This window comes from Hyperoodon ampullatus (assembly GCF_949752795.1).
Source record: "Hyperoodon ampullatus genome assembly, chromosome: 13".
NCBI classification, from domain to species: Eukaryota; Metazoa; Chordata; class Mammalia; order Artiodactyla; family Ziphiidae; genus Hyperoodon; species Hyperoodon ampullatus.
Window position 1 is genome coordinate 44,643,166 of NC_136926.1, and position 12,943 is coordinate 44,656,108.

Here is a 12,943-nt window from a genome sequence, read left to right on the forward strand (position 1 = left end):
TGGAATATTTCAAAATGAAAACAAATTTAATTTAAAGATAGTTTTAAACCAGAAGAGACCAAGTTATCTCTAAGTAACCGAATAGGTGAAGTTACATTACACATAGGTTCACTAGTAGAAAAATTGTAGACCAAAGGTTTTTTTTTGTTTGTTTGTTTGTTTTAAATCACCAACTGTGGTTTGAGATGAGCAAAAGTCTAAAGCCGTATAAGGCAGAAACAGAATTTGAGCTCTCCAAGGGCAGGGGTGCTTGCCTTCTGTTCAATGCTGTCAATGCCATGCCTAGAACATTGCCTGGGACATAGGCATCAAGGGCAGATATTGACAGGAGAGAGGGAGGGAGGATTAGGAGAGATGGGAAGGACTCAGGGTTCCCAAGAGCCTCATTTCATTAGAAAGTTGTGAAAACAATCTTCCTGAAACTCTCAGACATGACAAGAGCAAATTGACAATATATCCAACAGAAGAAGGAATCATTAAAAAGGTCTTGGGTATGTGAGTGTGTGTATACTATTTCTGAACAGGGAAGAAACACTTTTCTTCATTCGGAAATGCGGAAAATGATGTGAAAATATCAGATCAAGTATTACTGGATAAAACTTACCTTTATGAATGTTTGGAAGCTAAGTCTTTAGTCCACTAGGGCCCCACTCACTAAATTAGAACATTAACAGGTTTTCATTAGCATGCCAATTTGCAGTAGTATAAGTAAACATGTATAGAAACAAGATAGAAGCCATATATTTGGTTAAAGCACATAATTAATAAATTCTGGACTCTAAACATGCAAAATGACCCAAGTCTCAGAACCCTAGGGACCCCTGGAGTCTGAACTCCACAACTTACCAGCTGAATGACCTGGTACAGGTTTCTTAACATCTCTGCAGCTCCGTTTTCTCACCTGTAAAATGGGAATTATATTAGTCCCTCATCACTAGGTTATAGTTAGGATAAGAGATTCTCCACGTAAAGCATGTAGTAGATGTTTGGCACATGGAAATAAGACGTGAGCCTCATTCAATGCAGGGACTTTCCCTAGTTAAGAGCAGGCTCAGTTACAACAGCTGACAATAATTTAGCATTTACGTTGGGCTAGTCACCCTGCAAAGCGTTCTGTGTGTATTAACCAATTTTAAAACGTATTACATCTCAAAACAGCCTAAAATGCCATTATTTTCTTTGATAGCCCATGTTGAACAAAGGACTCAGCAATATTAGAATTTAATATGAATTGCCATTTTCAGTTTTCTCTCAGCCCTATCTTTAAAATAGTTAATTTTCTTTAATGTACATGTAGGCAAATATATTTAACCATGGTTAAATTTAATTTTCCTAGTCTTGGACCATCATTCCAGCTAACTCTAGTCTGTTTTCCAAACTATTAAATGTGACTTGCAACTCTAATCGAATAATACTCAAAGCAAAAGAGAAACCCAATGGTTCACCAACAAGACCTCCTTCCACTTAATCTATGTCAGTTGTTTTAATATCGTCTGATAGCCTTTAAACTTACCCAGCTGAGCCATCGTCCAGTCTAATTTCTAAACTCAAAGATTTTTTGTGTAAAATGGGTGAAGTCTTACAGTGTTGTCTGTGAGGACCCAGTGAAAATACATTTAATCTACTTAGACTACATTACACTGTGCTAGTTTTCTTCCCCCCCTTACCCTCCCCCTACTCAATTGACAGTGATGTTTGCTTGGCGTGCTCGCTGGGTCTCCTGAAGAAACTGTACTTCACCATGGAATTTTTCTTCCCCTCACTAGGCTGTGGCCTAAACTAGCTGAAACCCATAGGCCAAAAAAGGGAAAAAAGTGCAAACGGATTATAATACATCAATTTAGGTCACGGTACCACATTAGAAATGTAAAAATGTGGGGGCTTCCTTGCTGGCTTAGTGGCTGAGAGTCTGCCTGCAGAGGCAGGGGACACGGGTTCGTGCCCAGGTCCGGGAAGACCCCACATGCCGCGGAGCGGCTGGGCCCGTGAGCCATGGCCGCTGAGCCTGCGCTTCCGGAGCCTGTGCTCCGCAACAGGAGAGGCCACAACAGTGAGAGGCCCGCGTACCGCAAAAAAAACAAAACAAAAACAAAAAAAACAAAAAAAAGAAATGTAAAAATGTGATTGGTGTTTAGTTCTGTAATTCAGAAGGATGGGTGTTACTTGTGCTGAGACACTTTCCAGCATGTCTGGCCACTTAGATTAAGAGTAAAATGTATGGTGGAAGACCTGAGGCCTAGCTCGCATTTGGGAAACCCACTCACGGAAACATTCCTCCCCTGAGGAAGTGAAACAGGCTGCTCCAAACTCCATTCTCCCCACTCCTGTGTGATAAGTACTCACCTTCCCTGCAGGGATGAAAAGAGTCGCAGAAGAGTCTTCACTTTCCTCCCCGCACTGCGTCCTTGGAGAACCGGAAGGGCATTCAACCTCGCCTCTGCTTGCCTCTCACCTTATCTAGCCCACGGCTCTCCCCAGACTCAAACCCAGCTACACATTGGAAACACCTGGGGAGCCGGAGGCGCTAATTGAACCCGTGATCCACGCCCCCGCAAGGCTGATTAATTGGCTTCAGATGTGGGCTGGGTGGAGCCATGTTTAAAGGCAATGGGATACACGGTGAGCACTGAGAATCGCTGCTTCCGAGGGCAAAGAGCCTGCGCCTGACTCCACTTCTGGACTTGTCCAGGTAAGGGGGTGGTGAACCCCTTCCAGGGCCTGAGAGCGGGCTCTTGTCTAACACTTGGAAATGAATTATTGTAAGAGACACACATACTGACAAAGCAAAACGGGTGCTTGAGGGGAGAGCCTCAGGGTAAGAGAACCCAAGAGGAATGCTCTGCCTCCAAGGCTTGCAGTCTCGGGGTTTATGGAGGTGGGGTTAGTTTCCGGGTTGTCTGTGGCCAATAATCTTGCTCAGGCGCAAATTTAGTTCCACTCAGAGCCCTTGCTGGGGGCCCGTCTCTCACTAAAGATGGATTCCAGCGCGAGGGTTTCTGGGAGGTAGGCCGGGCATCATACAGGCTGGCGTCTCCTCCCTCTTTGCCCCCCCCGCCCCTAATTTTTTTCCGGTTGGTTTTGGAGGCAGCTTGTTAGTTCCATGTTCCTTTATCCTCTTGTGAGACAACTTATGCAAGTGGTTATTTTCATGCCTGGCCAGGGCGGTCAATTTCAGTCAGAGATTCCCTAACAGAACTACATAGCAGATCCTCATTCAGACCAGTGAATCCTTCTGCTCGTCTTCCTTTTTCTTTCACTCATCCTGCAGATTCTACTCACCTGGTCTCAACGGTTCCTTATGAGCCCTAATGGGGGCGAGGGTTCAATTGGGAGTTCTTCCTGCTTCGCCCGCCCTTACTAACCTCTCACACAGATTCAGGTTCAACTCTGACAACATAATGCTAATACAAGGGTTAATTTCATAAATTCAGTTAAACATTTCGATTTCACAGAAAGAAATCAGATCATTCCAGCCCGTTGTGAACTGTATGTGGGCAAAAATAGAACAATTTTCTACATGACTTAGTTTTTTTCAACTATTTCAACGTAAACACCTCAAGTTCTTTTTACCTAGACATAACAACTGAAAATGTCTCCCAGAGAATATTTCCCCAGGTGCCAGTTTGGACAGCCCAGGCCACACATTTAAAATATTATGAATCAGTGGATTAAATAGCAGTAATAGACATTCTGTTTTTTATTCACATTCTCAAAGACACTATATATGTATATTTCTTAAGCAATATCTGGGAAATAAAATGGAACAGTACATTTATTTTTTTTCCGAAAGAGCAGTGATTTGGTAAACAGCATTAGCTTGAAAGTAACTAGTTCTTTTTAATGCTTATCATGCTTTCCTTGTATTCAGTTTAAATGTCACACATCAGCATCTATAGGTAAGCTATTGTCAGTGACCTTTATATTATGTTGAAAAAGCACCAGGAATTTCCTTTTTTTTTTTCCACCCTGTATTTTCAAAGAATTGGCGGGGGCGGGGGGTGGATTTCAGCCCACTCTTTCACTGCCAGAAACATTTGCAATCAGAGTCCAATGTTCCCGGTTATATGACATCACAAGTGCAGTTAATAAATTTTGATGACAAACTCAACAGAACTCTGTGGATCCCTTGAGCTAACATCCAAATGCATGGGGGTGAAGGGTGAAAATCTTAATAGGTTTTGTACTGCCTCTGCAGAAAATGATAACCTTAACCTAGGGTCCCGTGGATTCATGAATAATACAAAAGAAGCATTTATGTCTAAACATAAACTTGTGTCCTAAAGTGTTTTTTATATATACAATATTATCTTTATTGAAATAATATACAATAATGGGTTAATTCCAGACTATAAATTAGAAGTAATTTGTCACCTAATATGGAATAAATATTACACAACTGCAAATAACTGAAAAAAGCCTAATAACTTCCCCATTTCAGTGGACATTTGTCATGCTTTTTGCCATCCAATTTCTTTTTAACATCCCTCTTTCTATTGAGAACATTCTCATGAGAATGTTCGAGTCTCATTTCTGATTTTCTACAACTCGAATCAAATCTCCCTCACATTTTAACCTGTTTTTCAGATATATGATCAGTCATGTTTTATAGTATGGAACACAGATTATTCATTATACCATTCGCCTCATATAATATTTTGAAAATTTTATATTTTTCTTATAGCTGACAGGTTTGGGCATTAAGTTTATGTTCCATCCTCCTTTTACGTTTTTTTTCTGCAAATGTTTGCATAGAACTTTTCCTTGAATGTTTGGTAGAATTGACCAGTGTAACTATCTGGGCCTGAAGTTTTATTTTGGAGAGTTTTCCTTTTGGTCTCTTTTGGTGAATTTACTATATGCCCTTGAAATGAATGGGTGTTTTGCATTTCTCTCAATTACTAAAAGAGTGGTGTAGCAGTCTTCTGTTATGGTTGTGGAATTGTCTATTTCTCCCTTTGATTCTTGTATTTTGATTCTTCATGTAATTCTTCATGTAATTTTGGTAGGCGTACACATAATTTATGTTATTTCCTCATGAATTATACCTTTTATGATTACTAAATGTTGCTGTTTATTTCTAGTATCACCCTTTGTATTGAAGTCAACTTCATTCTCAAGTTTTTTTTTAAAAAGTGTGTGTATATACACATATATTTATATGATGAATTTACCCTTCATTGTAAACTAACAACAAAAGATGGTAGCTAATTAAATGCTAATGTTTCAAACTGGTTGCTTAGGTTTTGGATTACTTACTTCGTAGTGTTAGCATTTAAATGGTTGGCTTTGAAGTTAAACAGCCATTAAGATGCATCAGGGGAGTTCTCAGTTTTTTTGCAGCGATTGTTTTCATCTGGCTGGCTATGGGCTCAACAAAATGGCAGAGATGGGGTTTACATAGCAAAGGCTATTTTTGTTAGTGGGAGAGGTGAAACTTTTTCTTCCAAATAAATAAATAAGAGGGATGGTCTTGAGAGACTAGCACGTGGGAAAAGCTAAATCTTCTCCCCCTTCCCCACCAGCCTTGAGATTTCCATTGTTATTCCCTCTTTCCCTTGAAGATTTCAATGCAAATGTTTTAGTTCCCAAGCCTTTGCCTTGTATATTGCTCACAGCATCTCGGCCCCCTCTCAAAGGATTCCTTGGATACTGAGCCAACTGTCTATAAAATTCATTATTCTGGACTTTCTGGGGTTAATACCCAAATCCTCTCCCATGGCAATACAAGTCAGAGGAGGAATGGAGGGGAAAAATTACATGAACATTCCTAAAGGCATTGTCTATTGAAAAGAGGGCAATAATTACGCGATAATGTGAAAGGAGAGAGGACATTCTCACAGGATAATGGTCTCCCGCTGCTGCAAGAATGCGGGGCAAAGCCAGCCCCGTTTATGGAAAATAAATGCCACAGTGAGGGAGGTTAAGACATTTACTTTCAAATCAGAGAAGCCAATCCCTTGGCAGAGTCCTATGATTCCAAATTATCAAAACTGAATCACTTTATCCAATAGCTGTTTGTGCAGAAGAAGGGTGCTTAGTTATGTCATTAGTAGCCTGCAGAGTTAGAGGCCCTCTCATTCAGAGGGGTGTGTGTGTGGAGAAATATCTAGCTAACTAGATAAAATACTGGTTCTGTCTTCAGCTGGTTAAGAGAGGTACAAATACAGCAAAAATTTTAACAAGGTCTTCATTAGGCTGTGCTCCGAGTGATTCCAACTGCTTAAGATTAGTCTGCATGCTATAGAAACTTTGTAAGAGCAACACCCTTTCCTTTGCTGAATAAGAATACAATTGCTCCAGAGCAGGAAGCTGAAAGATGAAGGATCTGGTAGGGTTAGGGAGGAGCGATCCTTGTAGTGGAAATATTTTAGGGCAAGTGGGCCCTTTTAGTACCCTCAGATCACACTCGTAAGACTAATTCCAGCACTACAGTTTCTGGAATGAATTCCAAAGGAACTGCAAGGTTGTTTCAAATGACAGTAAATGAAACCCAGATTGTGACATGGTTGGTTCAGTGTTTTCGGCCATCAGTGGAATGGCACATCAATTTACTGCTTAAAAATCAAACATTCACACAGGCAAAATGTTTCAAATAAATGATGCACAAGTTTTATTCAGTCTATCAGAGAATCATAGTCAGTATCACTAGTTCTGCACTCGTGTGACATTACATAATAGCATTCACCATAAACAAAGTTGAAAAGTTACATAAAGACAACAAATATTTGGTATCATCAGATGTCACTGGACACATAAATATGAACAAGGTACCCTCAAGATATTTGTAGCACATGGAATAGAGAAGGAAAACTGTACCTACTTTTTATCAAAAATAAAGGAAGTGTGGTAATCCAGTAGACAGAAATACAATGAGGACCCAGGATGGATCAATAAATTCTAGATAATAAAATCATGGACAGCTTCATGGAGAGGTATATGGCTGTCAGGACCATAACACTGTTTAAAACCCCCAATGGCTTCCCATATCATTCAAGGTAAAAAGCCAAAGTCTATCCTGTAACCTACAAGGTCCTAGTTAACTTCTCTGAGAGTATCTCCTAGTCCTTTCTTCTCATTCATTCCACATATACTGGCCTCTTTACTGCTCCTAGAAAGTGATGGGCACAGTGCTGCCTCGGGGCCTTCACATATGCAGTTCCCTCTGCCTGAAATGTGCTTGCCCCAGGTATCCACATCCTCAATGCTCCCTACGTCACTCTTTCAGGTTTTTTGTTTTGTTTTGTTGACAATTGAACTCTTTTTTTTATTTTTTATACAATCTTGAAATGTTACTTTCCATTTACAGTTATTACAAAATATTGGATATATTCCCTGTGTTGTGCAGTACATCCTTGGTAGACGATGGGGAGGAGGAAGTACTCTTTTAGGTCTTAAATGTTCCCCTTTTCAGCAAGACCTTGCTAGGCCACCATGCTTTTTTTTTTTAATGTTTGTTTTTGTTGTTTCGCTTGTTTGTTTGGGGTTTTTTTCTTATTTTTTTTGTTTGTTTGTTTATTTTGTTTTTTTTGTGGCCAGCCATGCGGCATGCAGGATCTTAGTTCCCCGACCAGAGATCAAACCCATGGCCCCTGCAGTGGAAGCATGGAGTCCTAAACACAGGACCAGCAGGGAAGTCCCATTAGCCAACATTCTTGAAACTAGAATTTCTCACAATTCCCCCAACATTTCTTGTTCCCCTTTCCTGCCCTTTTCTTCTCCTCACCATTTACCATATTCTAAATGACTATAATACATTTTGCTTGTTTTCTGCTCCCCCAGTTAGAATGAATGTGAGCCCTATAAGGGCAGAAACTTCTTTATGCTTTGTTCAGTTTGAAGAATTCCTGGTCCATAGTAGGTAATCTTAATTGAATTCTTCAATAAACAGCTTCATTGTTCTCATGTTTCTTAAGAGGATTTTATCATGGGTGCTCTAATTCTCTAACTGGCCATATAATGCTGTTCTATAAAATTTCTCCTTGGAACATTACAGAATGTCTTTAAACAAAATGGTGTCTTCATACTAGTCCATCAGACTAAAATAGAAACTGTCTTGTAATAGAAACCAATCATTGAATTTTTCCATCTGAAAAATAAAGGTGTTCAACTAATGATAATCATAATTTGACTAACAATATCAACATTTAATCAGTGCATACTATGTGCAAGGTAGATTGGTCAATCAACACTTAAACGGATATTTGTGGAGTTTCTAATACAGTAAGTCCCCTATATACAAATCATGTTGCAGACTTTCAAAGATGTGAACATGCGTTTGCATGTCCAATCACATAAGTTAGTTCACTGTTAGTTTTTGAGGCCAGGACCCGAATGTAGAACAGTTCACGAAGGTTACAGCAGCTGCTCAGAATGCAGTCCAGTGCTACCGTGTCATCTATGAGGGGAAAAAAAGAGCTACTACCCAGACATCACTGGATCATTTTTTCAAGAGGGTAGATAGAATTGAATCCAGCAAGGAACCAGAACCTGTGCCATCAACGTCAGGCGTGAGTAAAATTGCAGCTTGCCCTCCATCTCCCATTGCTAACGATCCTTCAGCTCTACCATCTCCCACCTCCTCTCCCTCCCCCACTCAGTAACTCTTCTTGTCTGTTCACTTGATGGCAGCCCCTGTATGCCAGCTATTGTACGGTACTACTGTACTTTTCAAGGTACTGTACCGTAAGATTAAAAATGTTTTCTTTATTTTTTGTGTTTGTTTTTTATGTATTATTTGTGTGAAAAGTATTACAAACCTATTACAGTACAGTACTATATAGCTGATTGTGTTAGTTGGGTACCTAGGCTAACTTTGTTGGACTTACAAATAAGTTGGACTTATGAACACTCACTCAGAATGGAACTCGTTCGTATGTAGGGGTCTTACTGTATACGCTAGCCCCTGGTAGTATACAGTGAGTAAGAAGTACACATGACTTTATTTGGCTCTTAAATCCCTCCGTAATCTCATCCACTTGCTTATTCAGTCACCAAATATTTATTGAGCACCTACAATGTGTCAGGCATGGTGAAGCGCACCCTCCCTTTTCTACAATATTTTCTCCTACTTTTGGAAGTCAGTAAGATTAGCCTTCTCATTTCCTTTTAAGTGTCCAGGATGTATTCATTCCCGCAGCTATTCACTCTGTTCTCCCTGGTAATTCCTCTTTACTTGTTCAGATATTACCCCTCCTGGGAGGTATCCCAGCTTCATACAGTCTGGTCTCCTTTCTTTAGCTGCCTTCATCCAGATTTTACTTTAGCCCTCAACACCTCACCCCACGTGTCACCTTGCTACTCTTCTCTGAACTTGACTTCACTTCAGAATCACCTGGGAAGATGTTTTTTAAATAATAACAATTAGAATTCCAGGCAGTGACCCAAGGATCACTGATTTAGACCCAAAGTTGAAAACAAATTCAAGTAACAAATAATCGGCCTCTATTTAATAAGGATGTTAGTATCATTTGCTCTACCTTACAATGTCATCAGGTACAACAAGAGGGGATCATTCAACAAAGTGGCAGTTTTCATCTTGAATATTCTTTGCCCACCAATTTAGACAAAATCCAGGAAGTACTATCTAAAACCATATTAAATGTCTGTTACAGGCCTTCTTCATTCCCTATTTGTAACTATAAAATAGTGAATTCTGTACTACGTGGGTACCTGTGGTCACCTATTTCACTCACAGTTGCATTGTGGGGGGGCTATATATATATATATATATTTTTTTTTTTTTAATAGAGCGGCTACAGTTTTTTTTTTGAAATTTATTTATTTTATTTACATTTATTTTTGGCTGTGTTGGGTCTTCGTTGCTGCACGTGGGCTTTCTCTAGTTGCGGCGAGCAGGGGCTGCTCTTCATTGTGGTGGGCGGGCTTGTCATTGTGGCGGCTTCTCTTGTTGGCGAGCATGGGCTCTAGATACACAGGCTTCAGTAGTTGTGGCTTGCGGGCTCTAGAGCACAGGCTCAGCAGCTGTGGCGCATGGGCTTAGTTGCTCCACAGCATGTGGGATCCTCCCGGACCAGGGCTCGAACCCATGTCCCCTGCACTGGCAGGCGGATTCTTAACCACTGCACCACCAGGGAAGACCATAAATGTTTTTTAAATTAAGTTAAAGACATGTAATAAATAGGGGCTTCGAGCTGTAAGTTGCCACCTCTCCTCCAGTGTGACAGGTTTTTAGTGAAAATAATAAGAGCTCAGGGAACTTAGGACCCTGAAGTCTTAACTTTTATAACTCTCATAAGAGTTTCTGGGTAAATAGATTTCTTTTCTGTTGAAAATGTTTTTAGAACAATTGAAAGATAGAGGTCATTTTTAAAGCAATCATCACTTTTTTCAATAAATAGTTGTGTTTGAACAGAGGGAATTCAAATTTCCCTGGAGTTCAACTATAATCTCATGACCGTCATGTGATGGACTTATCAGGAAAGAGACAGAGGAAAACCAGGAAGGTGGGAGGCTTAAGGGCTGAAACTGCCTCCTGATTGTCATGTAGGAAATATGAGTTCTAATCAAAACCCTGGGTTCTAACCACAGCCCCCCTCATATAGTTGTATTGTGAAGATTTACAGAATATATGAGAATGTACCTAACCCTTAAAAGTTACTCAGAAGGGGTTTATTCTCTCATTTTCTCTCCATCCTATCTCCACTCTACCCACAGTCTTCTCTCTTGCAGTTTCCATTTATGAACCATACTTGTTACCTAGGAAATGTAGACATCTGAGATACCCTTTGTATTTAAAATATGATAGGCATTCAGGAACATTATAAAATGATACATTAGTAAAACCAATTTTGATAAAAAATAGAAAGCCTTTGCTGATTTACTCTGCAATAACATGAAATAAAATATATTTTCACTTCCTCATCCATCTTCTGCACAGACGGGAGTGTAATCTAAGTGTTCTAATATATAATTTTTGTGCCACAGTTCCTTCGCACTGCAGGGGCAGATCATGAATCCACAGAACTTCTCTGAACGTTGACATTTACTCTAGCATCTCCACATCACAAAAACTATGGAAAATGAGATCTAAACTGACATTCCCAGGTGGTTATCTATCTCAGGGTGTCTTCCACACATTGATTCTTTCAGCAACAGAAAAATCACAAAACATTCATCTTAAGAAGTCCAGCGCATGTGCAGTTTATTCCTGATGTGTTGGTCTATGAGATCTGACATTAAAATGGTAATTTCTCATATTCAGATAGAATACATGAAAATCATACTGTGTTACATTACATACAAGGATGCCTAGCTGTCCTGCTCACATCTTTTACTGGAAATGTAAGGATTATGTCACCTCTTCTTAGAATGGTCTCTGAATCTACACAGCCTTTTGGCTTTTTCAGTGAGGTTTTAAATTCTTAAACCAGAATCCAGTCACTCTCAAATACCTACATCAGTGTCTCACCACACTGCCTGAAATTTCTGACACCCGCATCATTTTTTAGGGGCCTTTAAAAATCCTGATCATTTTAACTTGCTTTAGGCATTGGTAACTTCTTGGGAGCTATGATCGATCAGTCAATAGGATTGTTTTGTCTGATGAAGCCCGTATCAGTTACTTCCAGAGAGAAAGCATGGTTCTGAAGGAACGGAGTCCAAAGGTCATGTAATAATATTTCAGAGGGAGAAGAGGGAAGGGAGAAGTTAGGTCACCTCTGAACGGCCCTTTCAGGATGGGGAGAACACAGCAGGACAGCCTGATGGACAGAGTAGAAGGCAAGCATCTCCACAGAGTTGAAAGAGAGACTAGACTTTACCTACTTCAAATTGTGCCCAGGCCTGAATACCTCTGCTCACCCTACAGATAGCTGATGAGCACTAACTCTCTGCTGGGAACTTCCGCTATTTCTGCATTTTGTTTAAACTACCTCAGCTTCCGTGAAGGCAAATGTTGACCTAAACAAACACTGATACATTCTACTTTCATTCTGGAAAAACCATCATGTAGATAGCAACTGCTCGTTAAAAGATTTGGAGATTTGTTTTGTTTTGTTTTAAACAATATTCTGCCTGCAGCAAACCAGTAAGATGGCCACTCGTTCTATGAAATTAATTTTTGCATAAAGAGACCTAGTCTTTTTGCCTGTTAACCTTTACCGCGGTCCCTCCTGGTATCAACTGCTGACTCAGGCCCACAATCCTGGAGTCCGTGCTCAGTCTTTCACAGACCACATCCAAGTCCGTGTCAAGTTCAAATGCTCTTTTCCTCAGTTTTTTTTTCTTTATTTTCATTCATGCACTCAATAAATATTTAAGGAGTGCTTACCATGTGCCTAGCACTGTTCCAGAACACTGGGATATGGCAGTGAGCAAAACAGACGAAAGTTCTGGCTTACATTCCAGTTGGGGCCAAAAGACAAACAGATTAGTACAATCTGGTACTTGACAGTGAAGAGGATAGGTGTGCAGGGTGGGGGTAGGGGGACAAAAGGGATGAGAAATGGAAGAATGAGGGATGACGTAGGGTCCTCAGCTTCCACGGTGACTGCTGCCAACAGGAATGGGAGACACGTCAGAGTAATCATGCTCTCAAGGCAAATGCTGGTGTAGGTCTAGAGGGGAGGGATGTAATCCAAGCAGTATAGTCCACTGTTTTGGAACCTCTTCTTTATTCTTGCGAATGATGACACAGAGACAGTGGAGGGGCCCGGAAAGTGGCCTTCTTACCTAGAGCCAGGGAACTTGAGGGCTCCCTCCTGCCTCTGTTCGTTGACAGATTCTTTGCCAAATTCCCCAGTGGGTTCATAGCCAGATCATGTCCTCCATATACACTAGAATAGAACATTTTTTCTTTAAAATCCCTGCAGAAATTACTAAAAATATACATGCAAGTAAGAAAGCACAAACATTTTTAAAAAATTTTAACATTTGATGGCTTGTGTCCTCCCAAGGAAATTTTATTTTCACATCTTTACTGTAG